This window comes from Onychomys torridus, chromosome 5 (assembly GCF_903995425.1).
Source record: "Onychomys torridus chromosome 5, mOncTor1.1, whole genome shotgun sequence".
Classification (NCBI taxonomy): domain Eukaryota; kingdom Metazoa; phylum Chordata; class Mammalia; order Rodentia; family Cricetidae; genus Onychomys; species Onychomys torridus.
This window is the reverse complement of record NC_050447.1, coordinates 106761346-106787077: the sequence shown is the minus strand read 5'-3', so window position 1 is coordinate 106787077 and position 25732 is coordinate 106761346.

Genomic DNA, 25732 nt, shown 5'->3' with positions numbered 1-25732 from the left:
TAAACTTTTATATATGAAAAACAGTCCGTCAGTTCTACTTTAAATCTTTAGGGTGCATACCCACTCATCAACAGTTTTTTATATGAGGCACTTGGGGGTAGAAATGGGTACAAGGAATTAATCATAACCTTTGATTATCAACCAATCCTAGCAAGAAAGGCACGTCAGCTAATGATAATTGGACTGCTTTGTTCTTGTTCCCTGGCCTTAACAGTCCCTCACTCAGCTATGTGCCTTTCTAAAACTCCAGATTGTCTTCTTGGGTTTTTCACCTCAAAGCTATCTGACAAAGACATCTTCATTTAACCTTAAGTTATTTTCAAACTTTCAAAGCTTTGTTCCAGCTGTGATGCATTCCAAAACCTGTGAACACATCTCCCAACATTAAGATTAAAAGAACTTAAGATAGTTGGTCTAGTGGGACTCTATTGTTTTTCTTAATCATTAACCTAAGCCACAGTCTATATGGCTCCTCAATAGAAACGCATGTGTTCTGGCTGTGTGACACTTCCCTGTTTTGTTTTTTATCCTCTGAAGCCTTTGCTTTATCAGAGGTAGGGGCAACATTTTGTCCTCCGTTTACCTGTGTTAATTTTTCCACTAAAATAACCTTTATCATGTTCCCTTGCTATATTTATTAAAAACTCTCAATCATCAAAATACTATTTAAACTGACACTATTATTGTATAAAATCATGGCTTCACTTAAACAATACATACAGCTTAGGAGGAAGTCATCTTCATTATAATCCACACGAAAAAATGCCCAGTAGAACAGGATATTTCCAAGACTACATCAAGAGCAGTGGGGATCTCCCCATGCCCAGTCATATCATACCAGATACCAGGGGAAAATGGTAGCAGCAAACATGCAAAGACACAGCAGTAGCAAGAAATATCTGGGGCCAAGGCTCTTGGGTCTTGACTATCTGAAATTCATCCATCAGGGTTTTGTTTCCTGGTGAGCCCCCAATCACAATTGCCACCGGCTGCTCCTCTGACAAGACCCTTATGTCAGATATTGGGAAAACTGTTGATTCCAAACCCTGCTCTGATTTCATCAGCTGTTTCTGCAACGAGCTAGCTGTGATTCACTGAACTGAAGTAAGATGCAGTGGAGTGGACTAGGCCTGGTATAAATTTAAATAGTCAATCCTGGGTATCTGAAGACCATTAGTTAAAATCTGAAGATACAAAATCCTCAGGTGTTCCATCCCTTACAGTAACATAGTAGGCAGGGCAGACTGTTAGAGGGTAAGGCGCTTGCCTTACAAGCAGGAAGTCAGGAGTTTCGATCCCAAGCACCTACATAAAACATCCTCTGCCAACCCACTGGAGGAAGAGACAGTGAATCCCCAGAGCAAGGTAGCCAGCCAGAATAGCCCAGCCCTATGTTCACTAAGAGACCCTGCCTAGAAGTATACAGTGGAGAAAACACAATAAAGAAGATGCCAGATATCAACCTTGAGACTCACATGCACATGTACACATAAAAAGCAGCCCCCCACTTGTCCCCACTCAAGAAACCACACGATATACAAAATATTTAAATTAAACATAAAATAGCATAGTATTTGATATAGCCAATATACATGTTTCCATATTCTCTAAATTGTCTGACCATAAGTTACATTACCCAATACAGTGTAAATGCCATATAAATGATGCCTGTATACCATACTGTTTAGAGAAGAAAAGGAAAAACAGTGTACCCATGTTTGAATTGGGTAGACCATAGCCCACCCCCACCCCACCCCATCCCCAGGCTGACCTCCATCTCCTATCTTCCTGCCTTCTTCCTCCTATCTTCCTGCCTTCTTCCTCCTATCTTCCTGCCTTCTTCTTCCTATCTTCCTGGATTCTCAGATCACCGGCACTAGGGCTGGCTTTTCCCTCAATAGTTCCCATCTGCTGTTGACTTTTGTCTGCTGAATCGCATTGGCTAAGTGTGAAATCCATGTAAGTAGACATGGGGAGCCAAGGGAACTTTGTTTAAGGAGCCAAGTGTGAAGCAAACACACCCTCTCTGTGTGATGACTGAAGCCATAGTGGGTGCCATTACTCGGGGTAGTCCTCAAACATTAGCCGTTCCTGGAACCACATGCATATTACTGAGCCTCAGCGCTGCTCACAAGAACAAGTCAAATGTTACCTGGTAGTCAGACCGCACACCACACACCTAAAACCACAGAAGGAAGCGGGCAGCCTTGGGTACAACACTATCACAAGCAACTGCTCACAGGCTCTCTGAAAACAGTGCAGAACCAGACCTCACCCAGCTTTCTGACACCACTCGTATGCCAGATTTCCATACTTTTAATTTCTCAAAACAGATCCAAGGAGGAACAGCAAGCCTGGGGCTGGGCTAGGGCAGGGTGGAGAGGCTGAGCAAGTGTCTGGTCGAAAAAAGCTGGCGGTCCATCAACAAAACAAAAAGGGAGTTTAAAAAAAACAACATAGACTCCAATCTCTTCTGGCACAGAAACCTTGTCAAAATTTTGGCTATGTCCTACTAGTCCCGCAGACATCGAATCTTGCAACATTTCCCCGATGTGAGTTTAATTAAAAAAAAAAAAAAAAAAATCTGGAATTGTCCTCAGGGTGTCAATCCTCTCAAACATATGAATTTATAAGCACTTACAAGTGCTGAGGGTCTGGGCAACCTGAAAACAGCCCAACCCTGTCTCTCAGACTAGGGCACAGCAACCAGTAAGAGGCCACTGAGGTAGCAGATCCTGCTGCCCTGAGCAGAGCCCTAGGTCCCTCTTGGTTCCCATCCCTCCGGGATTCTGATGCCTGTCAGCCACGGGGCTGCTCCCAGCACAGGGAACAGAAGCAGGGACCTCTGGGCTCACTCCTCTGTCCAGGCCTACTCCTCCCATCCACTTCTGGTGCCCCCAGCGCCCCGCTCCACAGCCCGACCACAGTAGAGCTCACCCCGATCCTAGGTTCCCACCCGCAAAGAGCAGAACCGAGAGGAGGAAGGACAGGTGCCCTGGCCTCAAGCACCCGCAGGGCTGGGAGGTCTGAGCAGGAAGTCCCCCTGGCCTGGGGGCGGGGGAGGGGGCGGAGGTGACGGAGGTGGCAATGGGCTGTCAGGTGAGAAGGAACAGCAGGAAGGAAGACAGAGGAGAGGCTGTCTCTGCTCTTTAACCATAATTTCCAGTCTGGGCCAGCAGCTAGCTTCTTCAGGTCGGTGTAGTTAGACTATGGGTCTAACCGCTCTGACTATACAAGCTCTACAAAACCAAGGAATTGATCTAAACCAGGAGGGAGCTTTTAGGACAATGTCCCCTAGGGGGAAATGTGCCAGCTCTTAATGGGAATAAATTAGACAGTACTGAACAGGAATTTTTAAAGCGAGGAGGAGGCTTTTAGGATTATAGCAAGAAGTCAAGTGCCTGCCTAGCATGCACCAAAAAAAACCAAAAAACAAAAAAAAAAAACAAAAAAAAAAACCCCAGAAGCCATCGTGGTCAATGCTGTGTCCAAGACTCCACTACTCTTCCAGCTCCAAGGTACTGACATTTTATGTAAATGTCAATGAAAACTCCCGACATTTCACATCTCTCCCAGGGAGCAAGATGACCTAGTTGGGAGAATGCTGGCCAGGTTTAAAAGACTGGTCAGTTCTGGAAACCTCAGATTCTTGTCTGCCTCCTTCACCCTCATACTAGGCCAAGGATTCCCAACATTGACCTTACAAACATTTGAGTTAGAGGTGTCTTGACTGTGGAGGCTGTCACGACTTACAGAATGTTTAGCAGTGCCCTGGCCCCTCTACATGTCAGTAGCAAACCAGGCCACCACACTGATATGGATTCACAACACCCCACCCACCGCAGTTGGACATGGTTGTGCATGCCGGTGGACCTAGTCTCTTCCGCCTAGCCATTTCTGGGACAAAAAGTCTCGCATGACCAGGACCCTGCGGATTTGCATGGTTGCATAAAGCGTGCAGCACAACCATGTGATCTATGCCCACTCATGGAATAGCCACATGGGCCTGTGTGTACAGGCAAGGCCCAGCCTTTATAAGCCGGCACCATATTCCTGGCTCCATCTTTACTCACACGTCTTTTGCATTGGCCTGTGCACATCTGTCTCTCTCCCTTATCTTAATAAAACTCTTGTTAGTGGATTCTGTCATGTTTCGTGACTTTTCCTTGCATGGTAAGAGCTCTGCAAATAACCAACACACACCAGCTGTGAGATTTCACTCTTGATGTTTGAAAACACGAAGGAATGTTCCCAGTATTCTACTCCCTTTAACCTATTCAAGATCTCCACTGCAGCTTTATTGCTTCTGGCTTATCCTTCCAGCTCACCCTTTGCAAAACTACAGTGTGTATAGTCTGTGTACATGTGTATATTAGAGTTCTCTGTCTAGCTCTGATTTCCTACTTACCATCTCTGTTGGCTACCACAGATCTATTAGCTGCTATTAAAAATATTTTGATGAACTCTCTAAAATACCGCACAGAACTCTCTTATCCCCTTTCCTGGCTTCCCCATATTCCTTGGTGTGCATTTTGATTGATGCTTACATTTTACATCATTTCAAATGTTATCATAACTAACACCTAGCCAAGCACCCATTAGTGTTGATTCACACAGTTATCCACGAGGGTGTCAGTGTGAGCATTCCAATTAAGCGAGTCCTGAGAAGGAAAAATATCTTGGAATGAATCCAAATTCCTAAAAAGACAAATTGGCACACAATTACAAATACAGCAATCTTTTGGTTAGTTATGGAATTCCCTTCCACAGGCATGGTACCTGATGGAGATTTGCTGCTGGTACTACCTCCAGCCAGTCTTCCAAACTTATCTATGTACATCCTGGTAGAAATCCATATTTTTGTTGTTTTGTTTTGAAATAAAGTTTCACTCTATAGACTAGAAGAGCCTCAAACTCTGACCTCCTGCCTCTACCTCCCCATTGTTGACACTTCAGTCATAAACCATCATGCCCACCTGTAAAATCTAACTTTTACAAGAATTTTTGTTAGCTAATCGGAACACACTTCAATATCTGATCAGTCTTGATATCTAATCAGCCACCATGTTTTCCCAGACAGCATCTGATCACCCTAGCCTGTCTTCAGCAGAAGCCAGAATGCCCATTGTCTTTGGTATTCCCTTCCAGTAATTTTTCACCTACCATCAGCCACCTACTCTTCTGCTATAGATTACATTATGTACTGAGAACTGAGTCCCAATCTCTGTCTCCTGCCACTTTACCCCCATTGTTAATTCTGATGATCCTTAGTAATGGTTTTCATGTTACAAATAATTCAGAATAATTAACGACAGAATACTGTATCTTCTCAAACAATTTAATGGAATTTTTTGGTTGGTTGCTTGCTTGCTTACTTTTTCTTTTGGTTTTCAGATTTCTGTCTTTCACTGTTTCTCTGTCTCTCTCTCTGTCTTTGTCTCTCTGTTTCTGTATCTCTCTCTATCCCTCCTCCCTCCTTCTTTCTGTGTGTGTGTGTTGTGTCTTCCCTCCATCCACCATGCCCCCGCCCCGTGTGTGTGTGTGTGTGTGTGTGTGTGTGTGTGTGTGTATGTGTGTGTGTGTGTGTGTGTGAGAGTGTGTGTGTATGTGTGTGTGTGTGTGTGTGTGTGTGTGTGTGTGTGTGTGTGTGTTTTAAAGGGACCCACAAAGCCCAGGATAATCTCAAGTAGCCCTGGCTGAAATTAAATGTGCTTTGTAGCTGGGTCTGACCTTGAACCTCTGATTTACCTGCTCTATCCCCCAAGTGCAGTGATTACAGGCCTGTAACCTGATGGAACACAGAGCTGAGGGAAGACCAGCATGAGATCTGGAAACAATATGGTATCTACCAACACAGACAAGACAGAGTTATTCTATCTCAGTTGTTGCAACTAACATGGATCCAACTGCTGCTTTCTGAAAGGTAGTAACCTAGGACAAGACACCAATTGAAAGTGGTGATCCACACATGGACAAGGTATGGTGGCACAGCTTGATCACACAATCCCATCTCCTACCTCTCCTACACTGTCTTTCCGGCAACTGCTGCTCCGTGACAGTGGTCTAGACTGTGGTCTGTGACAGTGATCTGTGGATGGACCAGTTCAGCTTTTCTCTTCCTGCTTGAGAGGCTGAGCAGTCTCCAGCTTCTTATCTGGCCTAACCATGGTAGCCATACTCAGAGTAAGCCACACAAGCTTCTTCCCCAGCTCAATACCAAGTGGCTTTTGCTATGCCGTGTGAGCATGCAGCAAATGCTGATGTGAAGCCCCCTCACTGAGAGCTTCATATTTGTTCCTGGGCATCTCAAGGGCATCTCGACTTAATGCTGTAACACAAGTGCTCTTTGAATAGCTGTCTAAGGAGTATATGCATGGGAAGTGGGCTAGAGCCTGGGCTCTACAGGCCTCCCCATTCCCCAAGGGAAGGAGAAGCCTATGCTTCAAAGCAGAGCTGGCTTTCTAGACTGACTTTCCTGTTCTTTCTGCAAGGGCAGATAAGTGATGGTCTCTAGCCTTGTTTGTGATGAACATGGAGTTATCTGTGGGCGGGGGGACTGACCAAGAGATACCCCAAAATAAGACATAAAAACCAACAGGAGAGAGTAGTCACTCTACCTGTACCAAAGATACTGTCACTGTCACGTCCAAAGGAAATTTCATTTCCCCAAATGTCAAAAGGTAAAGGGAATGAATGACTGACTATCTGTGGTACCTATTAGCATACCAAAGTGCATGCTGGCCTCCAGGCTCCATCAGTATCACAAGTACCTGTTACACATTTCAAAGTCCATGCTGACTGGCATCCTGGCTGTTCTCAGCTCTTTTCCCCTCCTCCCTTACCCTAAATTCCCTCCAGCTTAGGAGCTTCCCTCACCCCAGCTACTCATTTTCCATAATCCCTGGTTTTTCAGTTATACTCTCTCTTTGCACGCATCCTCTCTCTCTCTCTCTCTCTCTCTCTCCTCCTGTATTCTCTCTGTGTCTCTCTTCTGCTGTGGATATCACTCTGTATAAATAAAATGCTGATTGGCAGTAGCCAGGCAGGAAGTATAGATGGGACAAACAGAGAAGAAAATGCTGGGAAGTGGAAGGGGAGAGAGAGACACGGCCAGATGCCACCATGACAAGAAAGAAATAAGGTACTGGTAAGCCATGAGCCATGTGGCAAAGTATAGATTAATAGAAATGGGCTAAATATAAGAGTAAGAGCTAGACAATGGTAGGCCTGAGCTAATGGCCAAGCAGTTTAAATAATATAAATGTCTATGTGTTTATTTTACAAGTGGGTTGTTGGACTAACAGGGCTTGGTGGCACCTGGAGAGAAGGTCTCAACTACACTCTTCTCTCATGGCTAGACCCAGTCTGGTATCTGTGTTCAGTCTACTACTTTATTTCTCGCTCTGGGCTCTCCTGGATACTATGGCTGTTCTCTTTCTCATATCTATAGTAAAAGCCTTCCCGTTAACGATACTAAGGAGCACACATCCTATATACAGCAGAGACTTGAGGAACTCCAGTGGTGCAATTGGTTAGCTTGAGGTACTTCTACAGTAGAGAGTCAATGAAACAGAATACAAGGAGCGCTTCATGGTGACAGTCTCCAGCAATGTCAGCTGCAGGGACTTACTGTTAGCATTTAGAACGCCCTGCTCTAGAACTCCAAAAGGCCCCTGAAGACCTTTAGTCATTGTCTCAAATCTGCAGTTACCTTGGATTCCAGAAACAACAGGATGGCTAAACATCTTCCGGACAAGTGACTAAAGCCACCCCCAGCCAATCTTGAGCCTCAGAAGACAGAGCACTCAATTCCCCATGCCTGTGAGGCAGCTCCTGGAGCTGAGGCACTGCCTAAAGCAATGAGGACTTCCTGGAGGCAGCTTCAGGAGCAGACTGGAGATGAAGATCAACCGGACACACCCTGACCTCTTGTTCTCTGCTTTAACAGTTTGTCCTGCTTAACCAGGATTCATGTCAGTCCCCTGAAGAAGAACTTGAGATCTTTGTTCCTCCCCCAGTGTGGCTGCTTTAATTAAATCTCCATTTTCCTGTGTTTCACCATGACTGTGTCTTCCTTAGTTCACTTATCCTAACACTCCAGTAACATGATCATGTGTAAGCCCGATCTATCAATGTGAGCTGGGACTCAAGAGGCACACAGTGTGTGTGTGTCTATCTGTCTGTTTGTCTGTCTGCTGATTCTGAGGGAGGGACCTAACCTCAATTTCCTCCAAACTTGCTACTATCTGGCCAGCTGAGGGACAATTACAGGCATTCTGTCTGCAATCCTGGAATCCACAGTGAAGGTACCAAAGTAAGAAGGAACAAAATGTCTAAAAAGTTTCAAGGACATTAGAATTAACAGACTGTCAATGACGTGCTTTTGCACATGCACACACACATTCACCCAAATATACACATTCACATACAACACACACACACATAACCATACAAACACATTCATACACATTTGCGTGCAGCACACACACACACAGATCCATATACACACATACATATTTACATACAACACACACATATATACCCAATACACACATAATCACACACATATACACATTCACATATAATACATAATACATATCCATGCACACACATTCTCTCTCATGTATGCACCAGCCCAGGTTTAAGCCTGACTCACCTGAATGGCAAAGCCCTCACTATCAGAGTCAACACATTTCAGTTTTATTGGTGTGACTATGATCTCAATTGTACTAAGTTCTCGTTACTTGGGCCTCTTCTATTTCTGCCGTCGTCTTCTGTTGGGTCCAGTGGCTGCTGTTGAAATAGCCTTCCTTGGCCCCTAGCTTTTAATGTTCTTACCTTTCTCAAGTGTGAGGTGAGACTGGAGATTGAGCAAGGGCAGAGAGACCTGAATTTCAGCAGTTACGAAGTGATAGCGTTAATCCAACTGATCAAGAATAAGATCACTACCACAATTTAAAGCCCAATTCTAAGCAAGCTTTACTTACATGCAGGCCAGGTGGATGGGTTCTGGCCAGGTCCATACCCAGGTTCCTGGGAAATGGCCCAGAATCAAGTATGGCAAGGACTTAAGAAAGAAAACCCATAATTCATTGCATTTCCCATTAGGCCAAATCAGGGGAAAGCAAACATCCTGATGTACCTCCAGTCTTTATCCAATCAGGGGTAAGCATACATCCTGACATAGTCTTGCCTGTGAACCTCCTGCCCACATGTGAATAAGCACATCTGGTACAGATGGGTCAAATAAACTTGTTTATAGGGCTGAAAAACATGTAGCTTGTTATCTCTCATAAACAATAGCCTCCAGCATTTCAGGAACTATCTGTCCATGAACAAGAGAACAAAGACATTTTTATTTCATGGATCACTAAGGTTTGTAATTAAAACATAAAATGTAATTTTGGCTTTCACAATACCAGATACATTTTAAATATTTTTGTTCCAGAATCAACTGTTTGTTATGTGTTATGGAGTTAAAAACCACCAGGAAAAGACCACAGACTCAATCCAAATTATAATTGGGTGAGTTTATTAATACTCCTAGCAGGGTGAGAGCCTTAAAACCACATGGGAGGGTGGCCACCCAGGAGGGACTGGGAAAGAGTTTCTAAATGTAGAGACTGTGACTGTCTCTTTTCTGTGGAACTGGGGGTTGCAGGAGAAACTACTTCAGCCCCCTCAGCTACGTGAGGAGCTGCCCCTCTCCTCTGTACAGAGTGATGAAGGGGCTGAACTCCTCCTCCTGCACACAGTGGTAAGGGAGCTGCCCTCCTCCTCCTCCTGCACACAGTGGTAAGGGAGCTGCCCTCCTCCTCCTCCTCCTCCTGTACACAGTGGTAAGGGAGCTGTCCTCCTCCTCCTGCACACAGTGGTAAGGGAGCTGCCCTCCTCCTCCTGCACACAGTGGTAAGGGAGCTGCCCTCCTCCTCCCCCTGTACACAGTGGTAAGGGAGCTGCCCTCCTCCTGCACACAGTGGTAAGGGAGCTGCCCTCCTCCTGCACACAGTGGTAAGGGAGCTGCCCTCCTCCTCCTCCTGCACACAGTGGTAAGGGAGCTGCCCTCCTCCTCCTCCTCCTCCTGTACACAGTGGTAAGGGAGCTGCCCTCCTCCTCCTCCTGCACACAGTGGTAAGAGGGCCTCCTTCTGTACACAGCGATAAAGGAGCTAGAGGAGCTGTGTGACTCCCTGTAGCCCAGCAACAAGCAGGATTACAAAAGCCAGAGAAAAAGGTTAATTATCTCACAATAGGTACTGAAAGGACCAAGCAGATGCCATAACAGGCTGCTCAGTATTCTGTCAGAGATCAGGCCTCAATTTCAGTTTCCTGAGACTTGAGCAAGCAGTTTCTGGGAAGGCCATGAACAAAAGACATAGTCCTTGCAGTAGCTCCCTTTCTGGACATACTCTGACAGCTCAAGGTTCAGTCAATTGTTTACTGAGACCCCTCAACAACCTAGAGCTATGTGCATGAGTCAAGGACAAAGCCTGGGCCACTGAGCAGCCCCTACATTCAGTATGTGCTAGGTCAACCAGCCTCCATGGCAGCTCAAGGACAAAGCCTGGGATTTGTCCGGGCCTGCACAAAAATCGTAACTGTAACCTCCAACTAACTATAGCCAATTAAAAGTTACTAACTTGATTGCCACATACATAAAACGATCCTAAGTGTGTTCCTATGTAGTCTGCAGACCCCAAACCCCCTTCGCTTTAAAAACCCTGCCCCATTGCTACTTGGGGTCTCTCCTGATCTGCTGAAAATAAACAAAAGGACACTTTGAAGGTACATGTATGTAGAACTTTTCTCCTGACTGTGCCAGCCTGGTATATCAGCTAACAGTGAACTCCTTATAGTCACATTGTAAGATCTTCCTCACAGTATGCCCCTGAAGGATCTAAAATGCCTGCCAGGACATCATGAAGGCCAGCTTTGATGATCAATCTACTTATAAAAGGGAAAATGTATTCTGAGCATCATTTCTTAATTTCTAATTTTCCCAATTTTTATATATTTATATTTTGTATTATAAATGTTTAATATAAAACAGATCTCTGTATATATTGTGGCTCTGGAGAATCACACATAATGCATGCTACACAAACACACTACCACAGAGGTACATCCCAGCCTTCAGTTTATTTGAGACAGGATCTCACTATGTGCTCCAGGTTAGCCTTGGACTTACAATCCTTTTGCCTTTTTCTGATTCATGAGATTACAGGTATGCAACAAGATATTGCTTTGGAACATACATATCTTATTTGGCTTGGATATTTTTGAGCAAATATGTGTATGTGAGGGGAGGCAGAGAGGGAAGGAGCGAGTGAGGGGAGGAGGGAGGGAGGGAGGGAGACAGAGGGAAAAAAGACTGAGAATATATCATCATAGAGAAAAACAATTTTTAGGGTCATGAATAAAATTCTTCTATTTTCCACAATATCCCCAACTGGAATTTGTCCAGGGGTGGTATAGCTGCGTCATATGATAGGCAATTCTATTTTTAGGGTTTTTAAAATAAGCCTCTGAAGTGATTTTCATAATAGCTGTACTAGTTTATACTTCCATCAGTGGTGAATAAAGGCTCTTCTTCTCTGAGTCAGCATTTGTTGTTAGGCTTTTTTCATATTACTAATTTGTTTTATTTTATGTGTATACATGCTTAAGTGTAAATATGTACACCACATGTATGCTTCAGGCCAAGGTGGTCAAAAGAAGCCATTGAATTTCTGGAATATAGTTAGATGTGATATGTGCTACCATATAGGTGCTGGAACCCAAACCTGGGTCCTCTGCAAGAGCAATAATTCCCTTCACTGCTGAGCCATCTCTCTAGTTCCTGTTTCTTTAAGATTGCCATTCTGACTGGGATGAGATGGTGTCTTCAAGTAGTTTTAATGTATATATCCCCAATGTTTTATTCCTAATAGGAATGAAATGGGATCAGACTCAATGGGCATCAACAGATGAATACATAATGAAAATATTGTGTCTTAATTACTGTTTTATTGGTGTGAGGAGACATCATGACCAAGGCAACTTTTGGGGGGAAAAACATTTGATTAGGGGTTTGCTTACAACTCCAGAGGATTAGTCCATGATTATCATGGCAGGAAGCATGGCACAGGCTGGGAGGCATAGTGCTGGAGAGGTAGCTGAGAACTCATATGTAGGTCACAAGTTGCAGGCAGAGAGGGCTGTGACTGGCATAGGGTTCTGAAACCTCAAAGCCAATCTCCAGCGCTGGGGGTGTCTTTCTGTATGCTATGAATATATGTTGTTGCCATTGGTAAATAAGTAAGCTGCTTTGGCCTATGGCAAGGCAGCTTAGAGGCAGACAGGAAATCCAAGGAGAGATACAAGAAAGAGAAAGGCAGAGTCTGGAGAGACGCCAGCCTGTTGCCCAAGAAGGACCAACATGCCAACAGACTTGTAAAGCCACGGAACACATGGCAAAACATAGATTGATAGAAATGGGTTAATTTTTTTCTTTTTTTTCTTTATTATTATGTGTTTTAATTTTATACATCAGCTATGGGTTCCCCTGTCCTCCCCCATCCCACTCCCACCCCCACCTTCCCCCCAGCCCCTCCCCTCCATTCCCATGTCCTCCAGGACCAAGACTCCCCTGGGGATTCATTTAAACCTGGTGGATTCAGTACAGGCAGGTCCAGTCCCCTCCTTCCAGACTGAGCAAAGTGTCCCTGTGTAAGCCCAAGGTTCCAACAGCCAGCTCATGCACTAAGGACAGGTCCAGGTCCCACTGCCTGGGTGCCTCCCAAACAGTTCAAGCTATTCAATTGTCTCACTTATCCAGAGGGCCTGATCCAGCTGGGGGCTCCACAGCCTTTGGTTCATGATTCATGTGTTTCCATTAGTTTGGCTATTTGTCCCTGTGCTTTTTGCAATCTTGGATTCAACAATTCACGCTCTTGCAGACCCTCCTCTTTCTCGACAGTTGGACACCTGGAGCTCTACCTGGGGCCTGGCTGAGGATCTCTGCCTCCACTTCCATCAGTTATTGGATGAGAGTTCCAAGATGACTGTTAGGGTGTTTGGCCATCTGATCACCAGACTAGGTCAGATCAGGCTTTCTCTCAACCATTGCCAGCAGTCTACAGAGGATGTATCACTGTGGATTTCTGGGGACCTCTCCAGCACTCTGCCTATTCCTGTTCTCATGTGGTCATCATCTATCATGGTCTGTTATTCCTTGTTCTCCCTTTCTGTTCTTGATCCAGCTGGGATCTCCTGCTCCCCTAAGCTTTCGTTCCCTCAAATCTTGCCCTTCATTACTCCCACTGTCGTCCAGATTGTTCATGTAGATCTCATCCGAAATGGGTTAATTTTAAGACATAAGAGCTAGCTAGCAAGAGGCCTGTAATAACCCATACAGTTTATAAATAATATTTAACCTCTGAGTGATTATTTTATAAGTGGCCATAGGTTTATGGGGCTGGGACTTTAAACTACACTCCAGTGACACACTACCTCCAACAAGCCTGCACCTACTCTAACAGTACCCACACAATGCCACTAACGGGGACCAAGCATTCAAACAGATGACCCTATGACTGCTATTCTCATTCAAACTACCACACTCTGCTCCTAGGTGGAATAGGCTCATGCATTATAATAGGCTCGTGGCCATATTATAATGCAAAATGCATTTAGTCTAACTTCAAAATTTCCCAAAGTCTTTCACAGTCTCATAATTGTTTCAAATCCAAAGTGCACATCTCTTCTGAGACTCAGGGAAATCTGTAAACTACAACCCTTTGCAAAACAAAGCAAAAAGCAAATCACATACTCCACGCTTATAATGACATAGAATACAAATTACCAGCCCAAAGGAAATATAATGAAGAAGTACTAGGCAAAAGCAAAAATGAAACCAAGTGGGACAAATGTCAATTCTGCAATACCAAGTTATAAGGTTAATGTTCTATTCCTAATACCAAGGAAATGGAGTCAGTATCTATGGCCATCAACAGATTAGTGGATAATAAAAACATGGTGTTTTAGCCTGGGGGGGGGGGGTCATTCCCATTCAAACCAGTACATAAAATGGGCATAGTGAGGAAATACTGGACCAAAGCAGTAATGAAGCCTAGAGGAGCAATCTCCATTCTGCACTCCACCTGTCATGTTCAAGAGTTCATCAGACGGCTCTCCTCTTCCAGCTTTGCTGAATGCAGTACGCTTCCCTCAGTGGCTTTACTTTGCCCAGGAGGAAATTTTCACAATGGCTTTACTCCAGTATGCTTAAATCCAGAACCTTGTGGTCAAAGCTGCCCAATTCTGCTGACTGCTGCAGCTGGAACCTGCCCACCCCACCCCTTGTGTACATTTCTATAAGCTTTCCCTTGTCCATGTTTCTTTTGCTACTTAACTTCTCTTCCACAATTTGGAAGCTTAGCTGGGTGGGTCATACCCTGAGGCCACCATTTCCTTTATTCTATTTTGAATCAGGTTTTTCTTTAAACTTTTCATTTCTGGGAGCACAAGACTGGGATCCAACATGTAATTTTCTGGTCCTCCTTTTCTCTGCAATCTGTAAAATTTGTTATTTCTCTTTTCCCTCCTTGTAACTTTTCAGTGGAGATCTGCATAAGTGTGATGACTAATAACCACATGACACAATCAATGCAAGCTGTCTTGAAATCTCCTCTGCCAATGACATTAGTCCAAACTAAATTCTTCAATTTAGCCTCCTGCAGATTCTTATGACAAGGGCAAAAACACTTTTTTTGCATAAATATCACAAGAATGGTCTTCAGGCCACTTGTTAATCTCCATCCCCTCTGAAACCTCTTGTGAGCCACCATCGCCCAAATTTTCTCTCAGCACTACTGTCTTCCATTCCTCCATGTTCTTACTAAGATGACACATTAAATCCTACTTAAAGCATTCTATTGCTTTTCTAGTCCAAAGTTCAAAGACTTCCATATTTCTCCAACAAACTCTGAGCAGAATTATCACAGCAATATCCCAGTCTCTGGTACCAACTTCTGTCTTATTTACTGTTCTCTTGCTGTAAAGAGACCCAAGACAAGAGTAATTTATAGAAAAAATCAAATATTGAATTGGGAGCTTGCTTACAGATTCAGAGGGTTAGTCCATGATCATCAGGGTGAGGATCATAGCAGCAGACAGGATAGCATGCTGCTGGAGAAGTAGCTGAGAGCTCACATATGATTCACAGGTTGCAGGCAGGAAGAGTGTTTTAGTTGGGGTTTCTATTGCTGTGAAAAGACACCATGACCATAGCAACTCTTATAAAGGAAAAATTTAAATAGGGGCTGACTCACATTTCAACATTTAGTCCATTATTGTCATTGTGGGAAGCTTTATGGCATGCAGGTAAACATGGTCCTAGGGAGGTAGCTGAGAGTTCTTCATCTGGATTGGCAGGTAGCAGAAGAGAGACTGACACTGGGACTGGGCCTGGCTTGAGCATCTGAAACCTCAAAGCCCACCCACAATGACACACTTCCTCCAACAAGGCCACACCTCCTAAAAATACTACCCCATGTGGGCCTATGGTGGCCATGTACATTCAAACCACTAAGTAGAGAGAGACAGAGAGACAGAGAGACAGACAGAGAGAGAGAGAGAGAGAGAGAGAGAGAGAGAGAGTGAGAGAGAGAGAGAGAGAGACAGAGAGACAGAGAGAGACAGAGAGAGAGAGAGAGAGAGAGAGAGAGAGAGAGAGAGACTGGGACTAGCATGGATTTTTGAAAATGCAAAGCTCAATCAAAGTGATACATTTCTTCCAACAAGGCTCAAAACCACTGTATTAAGCAAGGTAATCCAGTCTCAGAAAAACAGAAACATATTCCTTCTCATATGTTGTTCCTAGCTTGAAATATAAATGCTTATGTATAAAATAGGTTTAAATGTGGGTGAATCCAGAAAACAAAAAACAAAACAAAAAGAGATAAGGAAGCAGATAAAAAGAGGTGCTAAGGAGGTGTGGCCTCAAGGACACTTGTAATAAGAAAACACAAAGAAAACTGGAGGAACGTTGTAAGGAGATCGGGTGAGAGAAGTGGAGGAGATGGGGAGGAGGTGAATCTATTAAAACTTTGCTGAAAAGAACATAATGATATCTAATACATTGTATTCACCATGATGCTATATAATGCACTATATAATGCTAACTTAAAAAGAAACTGAGGTGGGGAGTGGAGGAAGACAAATAATAATGTATGTAAGAAAGATGTCTTTGTGAGAGTGAGGAATGGTACATTGGCCTTAGAAACCAGTAAGGAGGTCCTTAAGATGTTAAACAGAAAGTTGTCCTGGTGCCTAGCTGTGCAGGCTAGCATTATGTCAATTTGACACAGACTAGAATTATCTGAAAGGAAAAAGCATCAATTGAGAAAACGCCTCAATAAGATCTGGCTATAAGGCATTGTCTTAATTAGCGATTGATAAGGGAGGGCTCAGCCAACTGTGAGTAGTGCCATTCCTGGCTTGGTGGTCTTGTGTTCTATAAGAAAGCAGGCTCAGCAAGCCATGAGGAGCAAACTAGTAAGCAGCACCCCTCCATGACCTCTGCATCAGCTCTTGCTCCACATTCCTGCCCTTTTGGAGTTACTGTCCTGACTTCCATGATGAACTGTGACGTGGAAGCATATGCAAATAAACCCTTTTCTTTCCGAGTTGCTTGGTCATGGTGTTTCATCACAGCAATAGTAACACACCAACACATATGCACAATGTTCATGGCAGCATTTTTCATTAAAAACAAAAACATGGAAACACTGTAAGTACCTACAACCATGTGAAGGAATTAGACAATCCTGGCTCTTTACCAAAGATTAACAAAGGAAGAAGGGAAGTGAACAAAGGGGAGGAACAATTGGATTTTGTTTTCTGGTAATAAAAGAGACTTTCTGGGGAACACTTGCTCAGTCTGTTCATGGCCTGTCATTTCCTGTCAGACATTTCCTATCATTAGCTTTGAAGTGGGATGGAGAGATCAGGCAAGTCCAGGTCACTAACAATGATTCATAGTTTTAGAAGAAAACATTCCTTCAGATGATTGACAATCTACATGCAGAGCTGAGCAGAAGTATCTAACTCAAAGGTCAAGGCAGGAAAGGTTTCATACACAATGTGAAGACCAAATCTTTGCATCTACTCTAGTCACCCAGTAGATATCTGAATGGGCAAGGAAGAGTCAGTGTTTTCAATACAACAGATGACCATGTCCCAGGAACCCACATGGCTGAAGTGTTCTCTACAGAGCATATTGTCTAGCCATATGACCTCCAAACTGAGTGAGATTTAAGTCCCTTAGAATGTGTGAAGATAGATTTTTGATTTTTTTCCTCAATAATAATACTAGCTCCACCAGGCAGAAAGAACTAGAAAGCAGTAGGAGTTATGCCATCCTGGTGAATATAGGTGGTTCTCTTCCAATGCATGGGCTCTAACCCTGGTTTTATCAATAAACTGCTACCTATAAATTCTGAAGCAGGCTTAGTCTCTTAACTTCATAGTGTTAGCTCTCCAGGCCTACAACAGAACACCCCACTAATCAACTTACAATGTGACATCATTTATTTGGTCAGACTGGAGGTTTCACTCTAAGGTTCACTGGCGCCATTGCTTTTGAGCTGGTGACTGCATGACATACCATGGCAGGGAAGTTGTGGTGCAGGAAACTGCTTAGTTTCTGGAAGCCAAAATATCACCAGGAGAAAGGTCAGGTGGCTGCAGGAAGTGATGCACAGTAAGCCTTTAATAGAGGGAACTTTGTTTATATAAATAATGTTTACCTCTTGTCAAAAAGGCAAAGGAGATTGCAGGTCACTATTCTGCCATATATAATAGTTATATTTTGCATTATAATTTTGAGTTTATTATAGCTTCTTCCTCCTCTCTCCCTCTCTCTCCTTCTCTTCCAATCAATCCTTCTCCCTATATCAGTTTCAGTCTGTCCATCATCTGCACCCAAACCCCTTCTCCCCTTGATTCACTGTCTCACCCCAGCAGGGCCTCAGTATCTGGCTCTGGCCGCTGGGCTGCTAGCAAGTCTTTTGTCTTCAATCATTATTTGAATCAACGCAGCTGTTGCCTGCATTTATTTATCATTTTCTTCTACATTATTGTATTCTTGGCTTCTTAGTTTCTTTTTTATTCTAGCATGTCCCTTTGCTGTGACGTGAGAACTCACACTTCAGATAGACCAATTTTTTCAGATACAATTCTATGTGTGCAACTGAAGTTTTAATTTAAATATCTATTTACCTAGATATTTGCATATGAAATACTTTAGTGCACCAAAAAAAAAAAAAATCCTTTCAATATGCAATATGCGAGGCTGAAATAAATGTTGCCAGGCAATACACAGATGTAGCTGTAAGATAGGTGAGATTATTGGGAGATTCTGGCCTTCTGAGTCTCCAGACTCCAAGACTTCTGCAAGAGTTAAGTACATTCCTGTCATTAGTGCTGCTACATTTAAGCCCAGGTCTTAAATCCCACTGGAGATAATTAACAGATAGTTGTCAGACTGTCTTTCCTTGATTTTTTTTTTCAACTTGGCATCAGCTAGAAGTATCTGGGAATAGGAACCTCAAATGAGAAAAATGCCTTAGGAAAGTCTAGAGTGCAGCCATTATTATTAATGATTGATGTAGGAAGACACAGCCCCGTATGGTGGGGCCACACCAATCAAGATCTTGGATGGGTAAACAAAGCAGGTTGAGCAAGCCATGGGGAGCAAAACAAGAACCAGCATTCCTCCATGGCTTCAGCATCAGCTTCTGACTCCAGGTTCGTGCCTTGAGTTCCTGCCCTGATTTTGCTCAATGATAGAATGTGACCTGAGAGTCATAAGCTGGAGTAAACCTCTCCCCCACACAAGCAGCTTTTGGTCATGCTGTTTTTTTCACAGTGATAAAAACTCTTACAAAGGTACTGACCTTTAATGAAGATACAGAGGAGTCTAGAAACATGACATGTTCACAGAGAAGCTTTGCTTTTAGTGAACTTGGAGTTTCACAGGAAACATGACTACGTGAGGCCTCACCAGGGCTATCACTATGGTGGTTTATGTGCTTCCCTGGTTCTGAGGCCAGCTATGAATTTTAACTTAGTGTCATGAGCCCAGATAGATTCCTGCTCCTCTGGACAATACTGGGAAACCACAGAAAATATGCTTCCTCCTTGGCCTTGGTTTAAAAGTCAACTTTGGTTTATCTACCATGTGGAAAAATCCTTAAAAATCAGCCAGATAGGAAAGCATTTTCATAGGTTCTATGATGTACCAAGAACAATACAGTCGGGGAAAATTTTTGAATGGAATCATAATGGAATGATCTACGCATAGTCTCTTAATTATTAATTTCTTTGTGATTAAGCATTATGTCACTTGTGTATCATTTTTGTGAGCAGTGTAAGATATAAGAGAAGTGAATATTATTGCATTAATAATTTATTCTTAATAATAATTTTATTATATTATTATATATTATTATAGTATAATTATAATTATAATGTATTATGATTAATTATATTGTAATAATTATTCTTAATATTATTAATAATAATAATAATAATAATAAATAATAATTACCTTTGGCCAGATCTAGCTTCCAGCATTAGTCACATTATTTGTAACAGGAAATTTCCACTAAGCTGTGTAATGCAGAGATAGCCAACATATTACATATAGACAAGATAGACAACATAAAGATAGACAATATGTTATTGCCTTTTTCTATTTTGTGGGCAGTTTAGACCTTCTGGGCTCCAGTATCGATCCTCCTGTCTCCAGGTCCCCAGTAGCTGGAGTTATGGGTAACATCCCCACAACTGACTTCACACCATATTGTGATGATCAACATTTACCAAGACCCTTCTTCCTGTATCAGCAACAACAGTAGCTATTTGTTATCTTAAAAATCATCATTATACAGTTCTGACAACACAAATGCAATGCTGGATAATAAAGCAAACTCTAAGGACTTCCCTCTACTCCCCTTGAATGGAAAACAATGAAGGTCGTGAGTGGAGTGGTTAGCACCAATTTATTAAGAGCACATATATCAGCTATGTTAAAGTATGGCATAAGCTGGTCATGGTGGTGCACAACCATAGCACAAGATAGTTGAGTGCTTTGTTTTGGGATGAGGCCTCTTTGTTTCATGTAGGAAGCTTAAACTAGATATTATAACTGTAATTCTTTCTTGGTAACTATTTTGTTATATACAATTTTACTATGTTAAAATTAAACCCTTCCTTTTTTGATTAGACAGAAAAGGGGAAGTACTGTGGAATGTCTTTCTGTATGCTGTAAATTTGTGTCTCCCAATGGATAATAAATAAAGCTGCATTGGCCTATGGCCAGGATAAGGTTAGGTGGTACATTCAAAGTGAAGAGAAGACGAAGAAGGGTGGAGTCAGGAAGATGCCAGGCTGCTGCTGGAACAACAAGATGCCAGCAGACCCGCAATGCCACAGCCACATGGCAACATATAGATTAATAGAAATGGATTAATTTAAGATGAAAGAGATAGCAAGCAAGAAGCCGAAGCCATGGGCCATACAGTTTTTAATTACTATAAGCCTCTGAGTGATTATTTTATAAGTGGCTGTGGGACTACAGGGCCAGGTGGGACTGAGAAACTTTTGGCTATATGTCTCCTAGAAAGAGATTTCATAGCTGTCTGACCACCTTGCAGGAGAGAATGGAGCCAGACAATGATAGGCAGGACCACACCATGACTACTTAGCTCCATCTAACTCATGTCAGGAATCTGACTGATGGACATGTGAGGTCACTGAAAGGCTTGGTTCCTCTCCCCAATGTGGCCACATTGATTACTACTCCCTTATCTTCTCTTCACTACGAATTTGCTCTTTTAACTTGCTTCTTAAGGAGAGATAGCCAAACTTGGTTTGTTAGGACTTTCAGAGCATAGGCTTTGCTTCTAACTGTTGTTTGTTTGTTTGTTTGTTTGTTTGTTTGTTTGTGATAGAGTCTCATTCTGTAGTCCAGGTTTTCTGGAACTTGATATATAGACCAAGCTGGCTTTGAACTCACAGAGATATACTTGCCTCTGCCTCTTGATTCTGGTATTACAAATGCCTGATATATTTATTCACTTCAGTGAAAGTGTATGATGATAACTCTTATTTGGGATTCATAGTTGGTAGCTTGTTGAACTAAGTTTTCACATCTCAACCATCACTTAAAATATATTAAATTAAACTCTACTGTATTTTTTCCACATAACATTTACTTCTGATACTCAGTGTCGAGCCACCAAAGGTGAGGCACTTCCCAGCCTGAGCAAGCCTCCTGCCACTGTGAGGTCCACATTCTGATTCCAGGACAAGAGGAGGGTCAGAGGAGGCTGGGAGTCTGAAAACTTGTGAGGAGTCGTGGACAAATAAGACATATTTACTCACTGTAGGTTAAGGCCACTGGACAGGTAGCCTCCTGTGGGCACCCAGACACACAATGACACATACAGTCTGAACACAGAAAAGCACAATCACCCAGCCCAGCACACAGTCCACACTGAAATAGGGACAGAGACCCACAGGCTGGCTGCAGGAGACAAAGACTCAGATTCCTCCCTCTCACCTACAAAGACAGAAAGAAACTAAGTTGGGACACGGCATTCTCTGAGCATAATTTGAAATAATTCAGCTCCAACGTGAGAGCATCTTCAGTGTTTGGAGCTGGACAACCCTGAGAGAATCTGCAGTGGACCGTTGAAGTCTCCAATGATTAAGACTCATTAAAGGAGCTTAAGTGAGAGGTATGAAGGTATGAAAGAAAGTATCTTGACAGAGGTCACAGGTTCTAGGGAGAGGCAGAGGCAGACCAAGGCTGTGACTAGGGCTGGGAGGATATTTCCATTAATCAGGTGTCACAGAGATGGCAGAGTCTCCTGGCATGTTCTATAGATTGTAAGGATCTTTAATCTTGGGAGGAAATTGAATTTATCATAGAGATGAAGAAGTTAATCAGAACAGACACAGAGTTACAAATTTGGTGCCATGTAATTCTATGGCGATGATTATTATAATAATCACCCAAATACAAACAGGAAAGGGAATCTGAGTAGACATTCTTGTAGAAAGATCTATAAATGTGAAGTAAGCACATGAGCTTATGACTGGCATCATTACTCATCATGGAAATAAAACTCACCACTATAATGAGTAACCACTTCACACCCATTGTCTAAAATAAGAAAAGACGAATCGCACATGGAGAAACTGAAACTCCTGACCTCCTGGTGGGAACATAAAACTGCACAAGGGCTTCCAAACTCACTGGGTATTTCTTCAAAATCTGAAATATAGAGTTGCCATGTGACCCAGAAATTCCATTCTTCAGGCTCTACCCAGGGTAATTCCAAGAAAGCATATGACTATACATAAATTTATACATAAATGTTTGTTATAAACTTAATATAGATAAAGGGTAGAAACAATCTAATGCTGACCAACTGAATAAAGTCATTATAGACAATATTATTAATATCTTTTTTTCTTTTCTTTTCTTTTTTTTTTTTTTGAGCTGAGGATCGAACCCAGGGCCTTGCACTTGCTAGGTAAGCACTCTACCACTGAGCTAAATCCCCAACCCCATATTATTAATATCTTTAACCAGCAAAAAAAAATGACTGACTGACAAATGCGGTATTGACACAGCAGAAAAAGACAAAGAAATGTGTTGGGCCCTGGCTCCCCATTTCTTGAGTAGCTGTTGCCTTGCTTGCTGACCTTGACCAGATGTCCTCCCTATGCTGATTCCCTGCCGGTTTCCTTCCTCCTGAAAGCTCATTAGAGCTTCTTTGTTTGTGTATCCTGCATTTGGCTTAAACAACTAGTATTTTAGAATGTAAAACATCCATAGAACTTCTGCCATCTGGGTTTCCCCACTTTGCTGTAAGCCTGTATTTAAGGCCTCCTCCCACCTTCAATAAATGGCATTCGGCATTCTGCTGAGACAAATGACCCGCTGTTCTTGTCTCTGTGTTTTGATCCACAGCCCCTCACTCAGACATGGTGAACCGGTGGTGGTAGTGCGGGTGTTACCGCTACAGAAATGAATGACTGATAAGTGTGGTATCGCACAGCACAGAGAGACCAAGAACATTAAGGAGACTCAGGAGCGGAGAGAAGCCCTTCAACCAAGTCTGATGGAAGACCCTTGTCAGCTCAGGTGACACTTCCTGTGGAGGTTCTATGCAGAGATATTTCAAATGAGAATGGTAGAACAAAATTCATGCTTACAGCCAAGCATACATGGTTGGTCCAGATGTAGACCTGCAGCTTCCTACAAATCTTACAAGAAACCCTATCTACAATACAAGGCATGTCTAACAGCCTTGTAACCCATGCTTTTATTTTAGCATATTACATTTCATTTGGGGGGCATCCCTAACATCATGCTCATGTATGAAAAGCAAGGACTAGATCTTTGGTATGGGGGTAGGAGGGATGTTGCTGTAGTCCTGCTGGCTACAGCCCCAAACAGAAACAATGTGGTAGACTCTGACGTCAAAGGATTCTCCAGGTGGGAGAAGAATGAGAGCCACCTGCCATCAAGCAGGAAGTTCAATGAAGACGCTGCCAATGACTTCCTTAAGAAAGATGAAGCAGATGGCAAAGACCTGTGGGATCTGTGCTCCTAAGAGTGAGCATTGCTTCTTCTAACAGACTACATGTCGAAAATGAAAGAGAAAAAATCTCCAGAACATTCCAGCTGGGAAGAGAAAATAACATCGCTCTTGTTAGAAGTGTTGCACCCAATGTCTGATTCCCCAAAGACCACCAAGAGACCGATCCGAATGTAAAAGCAAAGAGTAACAGGATAGGATTTTCATAGTGGTTAGGGCGGGGGCGGGGTCCAGAGGAATTCCAACTCTACATAGTCACAAACTCAGGATTGGTGCTTACTTCAGGTCCGAGATGCTTGGTTTGAACTGATTAGAGAGTTGCAGCTGCAAGCAAATTGCCATCTCCTCTAGTAATTTATGTTATCGTATCTACATCATCAGACCCATTTCCTCTGCTAGTCAGACACCCCATTTTTATCTGCAGAAAACTCATTCCCTCTGACAGCTGTGGTACACAATCTATAACAGCAAAAAACATCCCACAGGACATATCTGGCACCATGTTTATTATTCCAGTTATGTTACATCGTATCCTTTGGGTTAAGGCAGGAAATGTCTGGAACTCATTTTTGGGTAGCTCCTAATTGTCTGGGTCTAGGGGCAGAGGGGCAGCACATCTTCTGGTGGCCTTTTTTTAGAATAATTTGTCCAAGGGCCTGCTGCCCCTTGTCTGACCCTTCTCTAAGATGGCTGTGACCCTGTCATCCTCTCAGAAGATGTAGAGGAGGATGACAGGGAAGGCACTGGAGGGAGCAGGGGTGAGGAAGAAGGAGAGGCAGAGCAGGAAGGAGAAACCATGTCAGAGGACACAGGATAAAGGGGACAATAACTATGGGCCAGCTGCTTCAGTGATGTGGGACCAAAGTGAAAAGTGTCCCCAAGAACACAAGTTAAGGCAGGAGATGGTCAGAAGTAGTTGGTCAAAGCAGAGGAGCTGGAGAAGCTGAAGGAAGGGGCGGTTGAAATCCCCTCTGGGCTGGAGAACACAGGGTGACGGAGGAAGCAGATTCTGCACGTAAGCAAGCTGACCTTCCCTCAAGCAAGATGAGACAGAAAGCCAGAAGCCTCTGTCTGTTCAGCTGCTGTCACCTCCCTGCTGGGTCAGGGGTCAAAAGACAAGTGTGTGAGCAGCCTCTCTGGAAACATGGAGCCAAGCAAGAGAAAATGAGCACCCTGGGGAAGCCAATGGCACCAGGAAGCTTCTGGGAGGAAGAGATTGGAGAAAAGCTGGCCATCCATAAGTCAGGAAGGAGAGCACATGGAGAGGAGAGATTTCTAGACTGAGTGTGTCACAGGTAGTGTGAAACTGAGTGAGCTCTCCGGCTCAGCCAAATGGAACCTTGACCTTCTTGGGGAGAACTCCATGTGTGATCCTGTAGCCAGGGTGAGGTTTTTGTGTGTCTCTGGAGTCTCTAATGGTGGTTTTTCTTTTGGGTCCGGGGTTGCACAATAATGGGGTACAAACCACCAAAGTCTATTAAGCCAGAAGCAGACTTTATTCCAAAAAAAATTCAAAAGAATGAAAATGTCACCGTGAGACACCAAAGCTTATCAACTCACTGAGACCACAGCCAAGTTTCAGGATTCTGAGGCTGTGGCAGCTGGAGGTGGGCTATAGCTTCTTGGGATAAGCATGAGACATAGACAAAAGAATTTTTACAGTTTTGAAGTTAAACTTTTAGAGACAAATTGTTTTAGGCATTTACAATTTTCCATTGACAAGGGTTTAGGGAGTTTTAGCTAAACAATGTTTGTGTATCCCTGTAGCCCTTCTTGACTCAGTTAATTGATGTTTGTCCAAACCTACAACTTCTCCTGACATAGCTGAGTTCCCATAAGGGGGAGGAACATGAAACAATGCAAGGCAGGTTGTCACGTAGAACTCATTAAAAGTTAACTTTGATTTAGTTAGTGAGTGGTAGGGGACCCTACAGTTTCCCAGCAAGGCATCTTACTATGTTGGAGTTCTGTTTATGTGTTTTGGTCTAATATATCTTCAACTATTGGAGTTTTAAAAGCTCATCCCTAAGTAAATAAACAAATAAATATTGGACCTCTATTAAATAAAAGGGGAGG